The sequence below is a fragment of the Spea bombifrons genome, chromosome 3, assembly GCF_027358695.1.
Source record: "Spea bombifrons isolate aSpeBom1 chromosome 3, aSpeBom1.2.pri, whole genome shotgun sequence".
In the NCBI taxonomy this organism is placed as follows: domain Eukaryota; kingdom Metazoa; phylum Chordata; class Amphibia; order Anura; family Pelobatidae; genus Spea; species Spea bombifrons.
This window is the reverse complement of record NC_071089.1, coordinates 62,530,793-62,545,881: the sequence shown is the minus strand read 5'-3', so window position 1 is coordinate 62,545,881 and position 15,089 is coordinate 62,530,793. Positions and strand designations below refer to the sequence as shown.

Below are 15,089 nucleotides of genomic sequence, written 5' to 3'. Positions count from 1 at the left end.
AAGGGAGACACGCACGAGGACGATAATGTAGATGCCAGGGGGAAAAGCAGAAGATTTATTAAATGGCAGCCATCTTGAAGTCACTGAAGCATCTAGCACGTCTACAGCAGACTGCGCGCTAGGTATGAATTGCATTTAAATGACTAGCTTCGAGAAACGATAAGTATTAGAGGTTAAGCAAGAGGCACAAAGTAATTTACTGCCTGGTGTGTAATTCATTAACGAAAACACACCATGCATTTTCGCAGGGACAATGTGATGTCAAGGATGAAAATAGTTGCCGGCAACTGAGATGTCTCCCAATATTCCCAAAACAGATGGATGTTGTTTAGCGACCCTGATCTACCCTAATAGGAACACAACAAAGCATAGCCTTTCTTTAAAGTAGGACCCCGACCAAAACATTTTATTAATAGCATTGCATAAAATGGGTTTAAAAATAGTGCTTTTTGCTAGTAGTTTTTAAACAATTCTAGTTTTTATTTAATGTGCTTTAGGACAACTGTATGTTAGCCATTTGTACGTCTTCTAGCTCCGTTATCTTAATCCGATCTCCAAGACATGTACCCCGATTCCTTTTCATACTGCCTTATTGCAACGGACGGCTCTGTCGATCACACAAGCACTCTCGCTGTATGGAGCAAATGATTTTGTTGGGCAACCAGAATTTCATTAGCATTGCTATAAAGAATCGACCCAGTATGGGGTCATAGCAAGGAAAGCCCACCCAATATCATATGACGGACAACAATGGCAGCCCCCAGGGTCTGCAGATAAAGGAAGTTTATTGAAGCAAATAATAATACATTTCTTTAATACTGTATACAGCACTATAATGCTCAATTCCCCTTTGAAATGCCTCACATGATATAGAGTGCAAAGTCTTGTTCCTAGCATTGATGCTTAATATAGTACAGGGTGTGATAAATCTCAAGGCAATGACTGCCTGTTCATGTAGAAAATATGTAAATGGCAGAATATCATTAGAATGATAAAAGTTAGATAGGGAAAACAAAGATCTAATATATCCAAGCATGCATTGAATAGGAATCCTTATTCACAGGTGTTATTTCATCTACTCTGCTGATTTTACAATAAATAACTAAATGTAGCAATAGAAACATCATTCCTACTGCTGTCGGATGTCCAACCCCTCCCCCAGAAACAGCTCTGTATGGCTGCTATTCAGACAACTCTTTTAAACTTAGAAACCTGTTCCTAGAATATAAAGCCGTGTCTCGTTCTTCAATTTTTGATGGGAACACTTAATTGCCATGTGACTCAAAAGCAGGCACTGATAGGGGCAACAAGGTCTTAACTATTTCTGATGTGATATTCTCGTCGAAACACATGAACGTATACTTCAATAGTAGCAAAAGTTTCTATGAGCACATGAGCAGAAACAGGACCACTGAAGCAGCAGGTTCTCCTTATGGTAAGACCTAACTCCCCCCCCCCACCTTACGGTTTAGAAAATGTTAAAAGTATAAACAAAGTTCTTTAACATGCATTGTTCACTGGGGCTGCATGAGACACTGGATTGTCCCCTTATAAAAAATACACTCAGCTATCATATTGATTAGAGGAGAAGTCTTGTGGGGAAAATATACAGTACTGTATGCAGTGATGCAGGTTAGCACTGACATAAACTGATTTGATCTTATTTTGTTCCAATAAACTTCGTGTCAAGGTTGGGTGAACGGAGCACAGCGCAGAGAGATGCTTTAAATGAGGACTGGCCAGACAAGGAAACAAATCTCCCAGAAGAATATTTATTCCAATAGGTTCAGGCAGGTAGTAAATGAAATGGAGCCAAGGTCAGGGATTGGAGAGCAACACAAAAGTCCAGTTGTATAGCCGGGTAATCCACAAAGTACAAGGTATCAAGTAGGTGAGGCAAAAAAGGAGAACCAAGTAACAGGGATCAAGGCACATAAGGGAACAGCTTGAATACAAGCAAGCACTGATTGAACAGTGCTGGGGGTTTAAATAGCCCTGTCAGGTCTTGGCTCCTCCCACCAAACACTATTGCTCCTCCTCTCCACACAAATCCCTATTGGAGTGGATCTGTCCCTCTCCACTTCTCCCTACCCGAAGGCCACGCAAAAGCCCAACCCCCCCCCCTGCCAGCACTCGCTCTCCGCACCTTACTAGAGGCCGGGGATGCGGCCTACACCGCAAACACAAGACCCCGAACAGAAGATCTGGCGAATGGCTGGAGTTGTAAGGGGAGTGGATGTCCCGGGCTGACACTTCCTTTATCCAAATTCTTGGAGGCTGACATTGGTGCTATTTTAGGTGACCTTCTCTGCTCAACCACCACACTGAGTGTATTCTTTATGGCAATACTGATTAATTCTGTTCCTCAACAGACTTTCATTATTCAGCGTGTTCAACGTGATGATTAAGACTGAGTCATTCTATTATTTACCACAGGTAGTACGATAAGAAGTCAAGGTGTTTGTCCAGTAGAATGAGCTAAGAACAGAGAGCTAGAACACATACAAATGCCTAATATGAAGCTGTCTGAAAACTAGAATTGCTAGAACAAAAGCAAACAAAAAAACACAATGCTTTTGAAAACATATACTTGGTTTACTATCCAGAGATTAGTAATGCATGCTGGGAGTTTCCCTTTAAAGTGTATGAGGGATGGGGTGCACCTTTAAATACACTCCAGTAAAGTTTTAAAGAGATGCTTTTAGAATAGAATAAGATTACCAAGTATTGATTTGCAGAATCAAAAAAGTAGCAGTGAAGCTTGATAAATGGTTCTGCTGGAAATGATACAAGAATGTAAGAGCCTAATAAATAATGGACACGAGAGAACGACTGACTATTTCAAAAGCTATATACATTACTTATCCGTCGGGTTTTGTCCATAAAGACATAGCAACAACTTTTGGTGACACATTTCTGTAATTAATCTCAACCTGTTTTACCTTGTTCTACAAAGAACTCTATCAGATGTTTCAAACACAGTCTGGAGGCATGATGTAGAAGAATCACGAAGACACAAAATTACACAAAAACAATGTCTTGGCTGTGTCGGTTTCTGTTCTGAGCACAAATCTTACAACCAGGACCAGTTTTATGTCCCTGGTCCATAACATGCTTGAATATGAATTAGCTAACTGGCCTATGTATAGCTCTATGGTATAGTGAGCACAACAGTAACAAAAATTATTTAAAAAAAATTACCTATGGCTGGGTCCTCCCTCTATGTCACAATATGCACTTGTGTAATTACATCCTTTTCAGGTCCTTACTGGCTCTGCTAATCCCATGCCCCTGTCTGTTTTAAGGGTGCACACTTCCTATGTGATATCGGTTTATGGTAATCCAGAACACCAGTCTATATTCATATTATTTTCACCGTAACTGGACATGTTATATGACAATTTTAGTAAATGTGCAAAGACAATTTTAAGCCCAGAACCCACTTCAATCAGCAGTAGACATGTCACATAAAACGAGCATAAGAGTTGAACACATTTTTATAAAAGATTATATAAACTCCTTTAAAATTCTATAAAGTTATCGGAAATTTGCCTTGAAAATAAGTCGTGTTTCTAAATACATTAAATACTCTTTAGATTCTAAATTAACCCCAAACCTCAAGTAGTATATCCATGGTGTTTATGGAGATCATTGTGCCATCAGCAAAAAAATTTACTGAATATACGATTCATCCAAATAATAAACCTCTTAGCTTAACACATCGTATATTCAGTACATTTTTTGCTGATGGCACGATGATCTCCATAACACCATACTACTTGATCACATATCACAGAAATAAGATATTCAATACATAATTTCTGAAAATTAAAGGTCATGAAGCAAAATGCATTCAGATTTGCAAAGGATGATTATTCTTTAACCTCCTGTGTGGCTTCACATTTTAGTATATAACAATCCTCTGTTCCTTAGCAGGTCTAAAAAATAGGTAAATACAACCTCAGATGAACAACACATGACATATTACACCGTATCACGATTTATTAAAGTAAAGCCAAAATGAAGAAGCCATGTGTGAAAAACTAAGTACACCTTATGATTCAATAGCTTGTACAACCACTTTCAACAGCAATAACTTGAAGTAATCCTTTTCTGTATTACTTTATCAGTCTCTAACATCGTTGTGGAGGAATTTGGTCGACTCGTCTTTACAACGTTGCTTCAGTTCATTGAGGTTTGCGGGCATTTGGTTATGCACAGGTCTCTTAGGGTCCCTAATTGGTTTGAGAACTGGACTTTTACTGGGCCATTACAACACCTTGATTGTTTTCTTTTTCAGCCATTCTGTTGTAGATTTACTGGTGTGCTTGGGATCACTGTCCCGTGGTATGTCCCAATTTTGGGCAAGCTTTAACTGTTGGATAGATTGCCTCACATTTAACTACTACTATTAGAATACTTTGGTATACAGAGGAGTTCATCGTTAACTCAATGATTTCAAGGGTCCCAGGTCCTGTGGCTGCAAAACAAGCCAAATGATCACCTCTCCACCACCATGCATGACAGTTGCTATGAGATGTTTGTGGCTATATGCTGTGTTTAGTTTTCGCCAAACATGGCGCTGTGCATAATGGTCAAACAACTCCACTTTGGTCTCGTCTATCCAAAGGACATTGTTCCAAAAGTCTTGTGGGTTGTACAGATGCAACCTTACAAACCTAACCTTTTTAGGGACATAGGCTTTCTCATGGCAACCCATCCTAACAAACCATACTCAATCAGTCTTATTCTAATTGTACCGTGATGAAATGTTATAGTTAACATGCGAACTAAAGCCCGTAGAACCTGAGATGTAACTCTTGGGGTTTTTTTGCAATTTCTCTGAGCAATTGCATGGTTTGACCTTTTGGTGAATTTACAGGGACGGCCACCCCTGGGAAGATTGGCAACTGTCTTGAATGTTTTCCACTTTTGAATAATCTCACTGTAGAACGATGGACTTTAAATTGTTTGGAAATGGCCTTAAAACCCTTCCCAGATTGATGGGCAACAACAACTGCTTCTCTAAGATCATTGCCGAGGTCTTTCCTCCTTGGCATTGTGTTAACACACAACTTAATTCTCCACACCAGCAAACTGTTAAAACTTTGGCTTTTATAAGGGCGGTCACACTTGCAGTAATGTTTAGACGTGCTAAGGAACAGATAATTATGTCCTGAAAGGTAAAAATATTGAATTCAAAGAGGGTGTACTTTTTTCACAAGACTGTAATTCACACTAGTTTAAAATTTGCCTTTTCGACAAGTTTGTAAACTTTTAGCAACTGTACTTTAATCCTACCATATCTGCATTTATCGCCAACACACCACTAATACAGTACTTGTATTATATTAGCTCATATTATCTTTTATTCACAGTCCCACACAATATTTCGCCGTCCTTGTAGCTTTATTGTGCACCTAGGGTGTCAAAGAAATTATACTGCGTACATTTTGATGTGCGAGTGAATACGCGAAATATAACAAAGATAAAGACACATTGCACATTAAGTTTATAAAGAAAATAAATCAAATTCTAAGTTATGATTATATTCACGACGGCCAAATACTATAAAATATACAATAGGAATAAGTAAAAGCTTGTTGACTGCTAAATATTCCTGATTTAGGAAGAGGGGAAACACACAATGGTAAACGTACAGAACATTTCTGGGATATGACTGACGTTGTATACATTGCGGGGGTGCAGGAGGGCAGAAAACAGCGAAATGCGCATGCAGAATTGTACAGAATCCCTCCCTGCATTTGCAAGGAGGGCTGCATGAACGGCCCACACAGATACCATATGCACCAAGGTCTCTTTAAGAGTTGTAGATTGACAGTTGCTGTTGTTGAGCCCTGGTTAAAGGGTTCCTGGTGCCAGATCATATTGCAGATATCACCCAGTAACAATAAACATGCCTTTCAGGCCTCATCTAAGTCAGCAAATATCCACACTTAATATTTGTAACGGGCCTGTTTTGACCATGCTAGACATGCTAGTTCTTTGTACAATGACTACCTTTGCTATAAACTAATGATAGCAACGCGAGGAAAGGATAATCGCTTCCTTTCCTGACATCAAACAATCTATACACCAGCAAAGAAATGTTAAGCTGTTTGATGTGTAGAACACAGGCAGAAACTGCAAAAACCTTTTGCAGGCTCTAGAGAGGTGAATCGGCTTCAAAGTGAACTGGCATCAAACCAGAAAACATTAGCATTAGAAAAAAAAACAATTGCAATGGAAGGTTATATGCAAATGTAGAACTGGCATGTCAAGGTAGGAGGAAAGCCACTTGACATGCACAGTAAGAAATTCCCTGGGACTAGCTGTAAGCTGTACCATGTATAAATCTAGAAAACAGTACTTCATGCCCCGGTGGCTGCTGGCACAGAAAATAGACCTGTCTGTCTCCCTTTCACGCATAGAATTGACAGAATGGCAGCGTAGGTGCACCTGCAAGCAGCAAATCATTGGTGCAAAGGTAACCCGTGCTCTCGGGGACAAGTCTCAAAACGCAAGTAAACAGCAATACATTCGCTGGCGTTCCTAAAGAACACTGCATTCCTACGGAAGTGACTGCATGCCCACTAATCCATTTTGACTTTCTTTTGAAGTGCGAATAATGACTAATCGCTCTGGTTTCAGTCTTGTGTCTTGGTTGCAAACCTGTTATTTTCTTTGTCAACTCCATCAAACGTCATGAAAAATTTTAGTAGTTAAGCTCAGCACGAATGAGACAGGATACACAATTCTGGCTTCTGCAGCATTGTAAATGAAATATAGATTCATAGGCCAAGTAACAGGCGTCAACGCACAACAGCCTGCTGTTAGGTGCTGAAAGCAACCTCTAGGGGAGAAAGCTTTAGTAGGGTGCCAACCACTGCAGATAACCTGCTCTGCTAACAGGTGTAACAATGTATGTGAATGAGCAGTGTCTTAACATTCTCTTAACATGCTTTCTCTCAATGCCCCCATCTCCTCTTCCATCTGCTTCTTGTCTTGCCTGTTCTTGTTGTTCTGTCTTCTTCATTCTATTTTGGTCCTCTTTTCCCGCTGCATTACCCAGGCCTCTCGGAGTGCATCCTCAAATGGGTGCAGCCTCCATGCACACTCTCTCACCAACTGGAGGAATAGGGGATAGACTGTCCACCTGGGGCATGCCTTTTCCGGAAGAACTCTAATAGGGCAGAGTAATGCAGGTGGATAAGTGTAGAACGAGAAGGAGCGGCAACGAATTTAGCTCCTGAGCGGAAAATCCCTCCGAATTTCATCTTAACCCAAAACAAATGGACTAAAATGAAATGAAAAATGTGTCTGAATCATTTCCATGTGCATGTCTACTGGGTTATGGCATAAAATAAAAAGGAACTCACTATACTATATATACACGTAGTGTGACAGCTGTGGATAGTAACCTTGATCAAGTTAATGGGCAGCAGCCCCTCTGCTGAAAAACTGTAGGCAGACCGCAGAGGAAAGATTTTTCTCAGCTCACTTACACTACGCAGGTGTCTGCCTAGCCAGCACAGCCTCTATAAGTGCACCAGTTAATATAAATATATACATCTTTTTCACAGAACTGGTCAGACATTTTCAAGCATTGAATTCAGCAAGTTACGCAGGATGATGACATATAAAACTTAATTCTGACATCATCTGTGATGCACGAGTAAGGAGAATGTGACGGTCAAATTGAATATGCATAGATATGGTGCCCTCTTTTTCTTTTCTAGTTGAAAGCATGCAGAAAAATAGATCTCTGTGAGTGCAGAGGGTTTTACAATAGGCCAAACGCCCAATTCCAATCACAAAACATCTTACCATCTGTATGCTATATCATCTATATCACTCTGGAAAACAAGCACTGTCAGGGTAAGTACTTGCTCAGTTTGAGGGTGGAGGCGGCCATTGCTGAACGCTTGGGTACAACCAGCAACAGCCAACGTCTGTTAGTTCTGTGCATGTACTCGCTCATACAGCAAGCAACGCATGCAGCAAGCAGCATCCGACAAAGACAATGTCAATCTATTCCATGTGAGTGAGGCAGAGGCTTTTCCGCAAGGACCATGTCACCTCCATGCAGTGATCACACGTACTGTTATCAGGAAAGCAGGTCTGCAGAGCCCTGCTTCTTCATCAGCATATGAGTGTCAGGCAAGAATTGACAATAGGGGAAATGTTCTATTTCTAAAGAAATGAAACTAATATTTTGTGTGTGTTTTAATCGCACTACATCATACAGCCATAGTGATATGTACCCTAACAAAATCTTTATTTGCATGAATGGATCATTTCGGTACTTATTTTACGGCTCTCCTATACCGTTTCTTTGAAGGAGAAGTGCTCACTGATCATGTTTACCTTATATTTTCTCCTAAAAAAACCAACTAATTCAAGGATCAACAGATGTGGTTGAATATTTTGGCATATTGATTCTAACCAACACTAACCGGGAAAAAACTAAAATTATATACACACACACACACACAATCATGGTCTCACAATTGTTTAGGCTGTAAAATAAGTCTCTAAATATAAATAACAGACCAGTGAAAAATATAGAGCTTTGTGAGCATGTTCAATTATGCGCAGCAATAAATTATGTGTTTGGTTATATAGAATGAGGGTATGGTGCCACGTTACAACCTAAAAGGCCATTGGTAAAGCTTCCCGATTCACAGTATTTTGCACCCACAGCTGTAACCCTGGCAACATGTGGGTAGGTGTTAAAGAATCTATTCTTAGGCTATTTCATTTGCATTGTGTAGTTTTTAGTCTTTATACTTAGACTTCTGCAGTCACTTCTTTGTGGGGATGCCGGCAAGTAGGTTAGATCTTGGTCTTTGACGATTAATGTTGAATTCATATTATTCTGGGTGTTGACTTGAGCTGTTTCTTTCTTTAAAGGAATGTCTACCAAACCCAAGCATCCTTTTAGTTATATGTAGTGGTGTATATTTCAAGAAAAGTACCAAATGAAGAAAGATGAAAGTAGAGATAAGTGATAAATCATTTCATGATAGCAGATCTTCTGTAAAGCTCTTCCTGCTTACTCTGTGAAGAGCTAATGGGGGCTTGTGCTTGCCATTAGAATGCCAACAAAAAAGCAGCAACAAAACGTGCATCCCTAACATTAGAAATGGAGAATTGTTGTGATGTAGTAAAAGTATGGCATCAATGAATATTTTACTGGAAACCATCTGGGGAACAAGTCAAATGCTATGAAGGAGTCCCAAGAGAATACAAGAAACTAATAGTAAGTTCCAAAGCGTTTGCATCATTACTTCCATATTTACTTCCAACTATTGGAGCCTTTGGTAAATATGAGCAAAGAAGGCTGTAAAAAAAAAGGGGATCAAAAATATTCTGCTCTCATGGATATCAAAGAATTGCAAACACAACACGTTTATAAAAAAAATGAAATGATTCAATTTATGTGTGGCACAATTATTGGCACTCCTATGAATTAATTTGAGAAAAATAGAGTTAAAGTATATTCCGAGTGATATTTTACATTTTTAGTACACCTGGGTGACTACTAGGAACAGGAAATTGTTCAACCATGACTTTCTGTTTAACAGGTATATAAATATTAGGTAACACATAGGCCAAGATCCCGTAGACTTATATCACAATAGTTAAGACCAAGGAATATAGCTGTCATGTGCGCCAAAAAAGGTTGTTGAGCTTCACAAAATGGAAAGTGGCTATAAAAAAAGGAAAAGCATTGAAAAATGCCCATTTCTACTATAAGTCTATGTTGTCTCAACATGGTGGTGGCTCCTTAATGTTTTGGAGCTGTTTTTCTGCCAGAGGACCTGGGCATTTTGTTAGGATACCTAGAATCATGGACTCAACAGATATTAAATAAAGACCTGACTGCCTCTGCCAGAAATCTTAAATCAGACTGTGGTTGGATCTTCCAGCAGGGCAATAATCCAGAACATACAACACAAAAAATGGTTTACTGACCATAAAATCCAGGTCCTACCATGGCCATTCCAGTCCCCTAGCTTGAAGCCCATAGAAAATGTGGTGTCTACATGCGTCGACCTTTGAAGGATCTGGAAATATTCTGTATTGAGGAATAATGATCTTAGATCCCTGGCCATGTATTCTCCAACCTCATCAGGCATTGCAGGGAGGTAGCATAAAGTATTGATAATAATTTTGGCACACATATTTAATTTTATTTTGGATAAACGTTTGTTGTGTTTGCAATTGTTTCATATCCGTGAGAACAGAGTATTTTTGTGTACTGCTTGAAGAAAAGATCAAAAGTTAAAATACAATTTTTCACAGTCTTCTTTGCTCGTATTTATCGAGGGTGCCGTTTTTTTTTATGAATGTGCACGGAAAGGTAACCAATATAATTAATTTGAAAGTTTGAATAGACTGTCCAAACAAGATAGGCCATTGACAACCATATTGAATATTCTACATACTTACGTAATCCATCTAATGCTTTTTTGCAGAAGCACCTGTTACCTCTTGTTTCAAGCAGATTCCGGCCAATGTCTTAATGCAATCTGAATAATTACCTACCAAATCTATCCTTCAGAGTGGATGCATTCGTAGTCTGCTGATGACAGCAGAAGGTCTTAGATTCTGTCACTCAAATTCCCACAACACCAGAGTGCGACGAATTGGGATTATGCATGAGAAGTGTGACTTTCAATAGATTGCAGCGAGGCAGCTATATTGCTAGGCACAAAACCCAGACCAAGAGTCAGGTCATCTAAAAATTGGTTTGAAGGTTTAAAGAACCACATACTCGGAAACACATTTCCAAAAACTCTTGGTCCACTGAAAAACTGCAGAACACAGAATCAGTCCCACCGAATCCTGGATGGCTGGATGTTTTTATTGGGAAGGACTAAATGCCCCTTTGGGCTAATATTATTAGAACACAAGCTGTTTTTTTATTTTTGGAATGCCTCACATTCTTAAAAGGTCTTTCATTTTACTCCCAGGGGATGCAGGAGACCTTGAAACATAGTCTTCTGGCAATGGTCCACGTAGCTAAATGTTTTCTACATCAAGATTTACTCTAGCCATGCCTTGGCCCTTAGTGAATCAGGCTCCTTGCGTCTCTGCCTCTGCAAACTTTGCATGATGTACGCTATGCATGCTATAAGCCTGACTACGTTCAATTACTGCCGATTTCCATGGCCCTGTAAAATGAGCACTGTTCTGCTTCTCAATCGTCAGGGTAGGGTTTGCCTTTAAGGCACTTGTGAAATTTTACTTGCGTGTTTTAATGAACTGCTGAAGTCCCCCAAGCACCCATATTTCCTGCAGAGCAGTTCTATTTTAAACACTCTGCGTCGATGGCCTCTTTGTCCTTCTAGCAGGCTAGATTGCCAATGATACAGACAAGAAGACACTAGAGATGAATGCGGTGGGACGGCATGCCCACAGTGCCCATCTACAACCTGCAGAAACAAGATAAACATTCGCCATTTCTGCCTCTTTCATCTGATAATATGTTTGAGTTTAACTGTTTACACTATTATCTGGTAGTCAACTATGAAATACAGAGAAGCAATTCATCCTATTAACATTTTATCTGAGCTGTAAATGAAATACAAAGTAAATATTGATCGCAGACCAACAACCGGACCCCTTATTAGAGGATATTTGATAAATAACTATATTTACTACACGTAACTTGACTTAGCACTCTAGAAGGTGTGTTTATCTTATCTAGTGCATATGTAATACATAAGCAATTACTCATTCAGCTATGGAAAGTAATGGACAAACAATACCATTGCAGGCTACGATACATAATAAGCTAAAGGTCTACAAAAAAACGCACAAACTGAAATGCCAGTCACAAATAAACTACGTTCCTAGGGAATTAACCTGCTAGAAAAAAACCCCCAGTTTTGTATTATCAGGTCAACGGGAAAACAGGACGCAATCTACAGAGGTATCGGAGCGGACACAGCATTGGTTCTTTAACAAAGTGCCTTGAGAGTCACAAATTCAACTATTTGGGGGACATATTTAAATGGCAGTCTATCTACAACAAGTGCATCAACACAATTTGGAAAACATTAGTATATGAGGAAGATGGGCACTAGCAGAATCAATGCACGCAATTCCAGTTTCCGACATGGGGGGGGTCACTTGGAATTTAAGTTAGCTCAAGCATTCTGAGAATTTCAATTAGTACGTTACATGACACATATATATTTATAGAGAATGCAAACAAGGACTCATACGTACCATGCTCATTAACCTCAATAAGGCTGAAATTGCTTAAAAGGTCAGCTGACTCAAACATAACCATAACTCCTAGAGCTAGCAGAATAAGAGATGCACATTCATGTAGAAAGCAGTTGTGTGCCAGCCACCTTTGCACAGGGATCGCTTCCTAGCAGAATGTCAATTCTAATGTGTTGGGAGCAGATGCAGAAACCGAAAAGCAACTCCTCGTTCTTGTGATAGAACACAATCTGTCCCTCCCACATTTATAAGCACTGATGGCAGGACTTTGTAACTAAACATGCATCCGTAACATGTGTAATTATATATACGGTATATATACATATATATATAGAGAGAGAGAGAGAGAGAGAGAGAGATTTGTACAGCGCTACCAATGGTGCTATATAAAACAATAATCCTTCTTCTAATTCATTAACTAAATTATCGTGAATTAAGTGAGTTTCCAAACATTTACCTACAGTCTACTCTAGAAACAAGTATTCCGCGGGTATTGGTCCAGGGGCGGTCATCTGGTCACAGACAAAACTCATACAATCCTCTAGGCTAACAATGCACAAGGAAGCGGCCGGATACCATGCGAGTGATCAGCTCGCTCCATCCTCTTCCAGGAAGAGAAAGGGGACAGGTGGGGGTGGGTGATGGAGAAAGGGGATCGGATTGCTTTAATCAGATACCAGCGCTAGTCTCTGACACAGCACTATTTATATTCTGGGCACACACCTTGCCTGCGCACACAGGGAAATGCAGGTTGATGTTTGCAGTCGATGATGTCATACGCCTTACATATACAGGATGTTTGTATAATTTCAAACAGAATAAACAGGGTGCTTAAATGCGAAATTAAACAAAGTGACACCAAGAGTCATGGTGGGACACACAAGCTATAAATACCATGCTTTAAATAAAGCACAGCAAAGTAAAAATCACAAACACGGTTAGAAGAATAAGATTTAGGGGGACATTACATTGTCAAGACAATAAAACATATTGACGCAATGTCAATGTTTTGTGTTAATCATTTTAAAAGATTACCGTTTTCACCCTGAATTTATTTGCCTTATTGGCAAAGGAAGACATATCCATCTTAAACGGTGTGACAGTTCAGTGAAACACAAACACACATTACAGGGAACAAACAATACATTATCAATGCTGCACCGCCAGGTCTCATATATATATATATATATATATATATATATATATATATATATATATTTATATATAGAGATAGATCTATTAATATATATATAAATATAAATAGCTTGTTTCTACTAAATACTTTATTCTTCTTAACAGATCAGAGAGAACCATGCAGAACCAAAGCAATGAATCAATATTCATCATATGTTACAAAATGACAAAAAGCGTATAAATTCGAACTAGTAGTATGCGTGTGGCCTGTGTAGAGGACAAAATGTTGCTCAATGACCATTAGTCTATATATCCTCTCATTAGCAGGAACGAGGACACCTTTTAGACAGCACATCCTGAGCAATCTGCGTGACAATACTACGCTGAAATACACATGAAATATACAAATAATGTGTTCTCTTCTGCGAGAGAAAAGCAGAAATTTCAATTTCTTACACATACTGTTGAATAGCGCTGGATGTATCTATAGCAGCCTTTCCTTTATGCTGATTTCCAAGCAATGCAAATCAGGTATTCTGGCTTTCTCGCACGCACCTGTCATAAGTCTAAAGATCATAAGCAGCCTTTGATTGTTATTTTATTGAACTCCTATTGATAAATCTAGATAACTGAGCACACGGCATGGGAAAGAGATCCGGTACCTAACATGATCCTGTTTCTAGATGTACATTTTTCAGGTATTCACTGCATAACCGCCTTTGCTGACAGATCAATGACTGCCATTTCTGATTAAAATCCTGCTCGTGCCTAGTAGAAAGGCACTGAACCGCTGGAAGTTACACCTACGGACAGCATCCACCCCCTAGATACACACATTAGAATATAAGCTCCTAGGGCGCAATTGTCCCCAAATGATCAGGCATGGCTTTACATACAGATGTTCTGTCCATTGATATGTTGTGTGTGTGTGCGTGTGTGCTATATAACATGCACATGCAAAAGCCATAGACAGGCGCATACATACACACAGGGCAGTGCTGGGCTTCGGGATGAATGAAGCTCTCCTCAGCGCTGAGTGCAGCTCATCCTCTGCCTCTCTCTCACCGGGTACTCGCTCACTCCGTACGTCTCTTATTATTAGTATTATTTTTTTATTAATATTATTATTATTGTGACCGTTTAGCTGCGCCTCACATCCCTGGGCCCGTTGTCAAGCAGCGTTCGGAAAACAAGGACAACACTCCGAAGCAGAAACAAGAGCAGGAGCCGCTCGCCTGCCCTGCAGCAAGAGCTTGTGATGGGAGAAGGGGCGGGAACAGGTCAACAATGGGAGGAAGGGGGAGGAGGGCAATCTTCTGATCTGACTGTGTCCCATGCGAACACCAACCCCCCTCCCTGGGATAACGTGTAATTTGATGGCGCTGGATTTTACGTTTGCCGCATTACGATACCCTGCTTGTGGAATTTGGATAAATACAGAATAATATTGACGAGACTTGGTATCTTCCTCGCCCCCCAAAGCTGCCTGTTGGTTGGTACAACCCACCCATCCGCGGCTGCCTTCGGTAGATTCTTTTTTTTTTAAAACGTTCTATAATCAGGTTGAAGGGTAGGAAGCTCGCCATGTGGCGTCACTGCCGACCCGGTTTCAACCATATTTCATTTAAGGGGTTAAAGTTAGGGAAAAAACACAGTAGGTGTACTTGGTCAATATAGTAACCAATTATGTAACGTGGAAGTTATTACGATGAACC

At 39.8% G+C, this 15,089-nt stretch overlaps 1 protein-coding gene across 4 annotated transcripts in view; it reads right to left on the bottom strand.

The window, feature by feature from the left end:
- Window positions 1-15,026, bottom strand: part of WASF1 (WASP family member 1) — a 40,855-nt gene extending 25,829 nt beyond the window's left edge. The window contains exon 1 of one of the 4 annotated variants that reach the window (XM_053460047.1): window positions 14,356-15,026. The gene's annotated coding sequence lies outside the window, so the exon portion shown is untranslated. Of the gene's footprint in view, window positions 1-12,240; window positions 12,351-14,355 lie in introns of those variants that run through there. The other 3 variants (XM_053460048.1, XM_053460046.1, XM_053460049.1) reach the window with 3 other exon arrangements.
- Window positions 15,027-15,089: the final 63 nt, after the last annotated feature.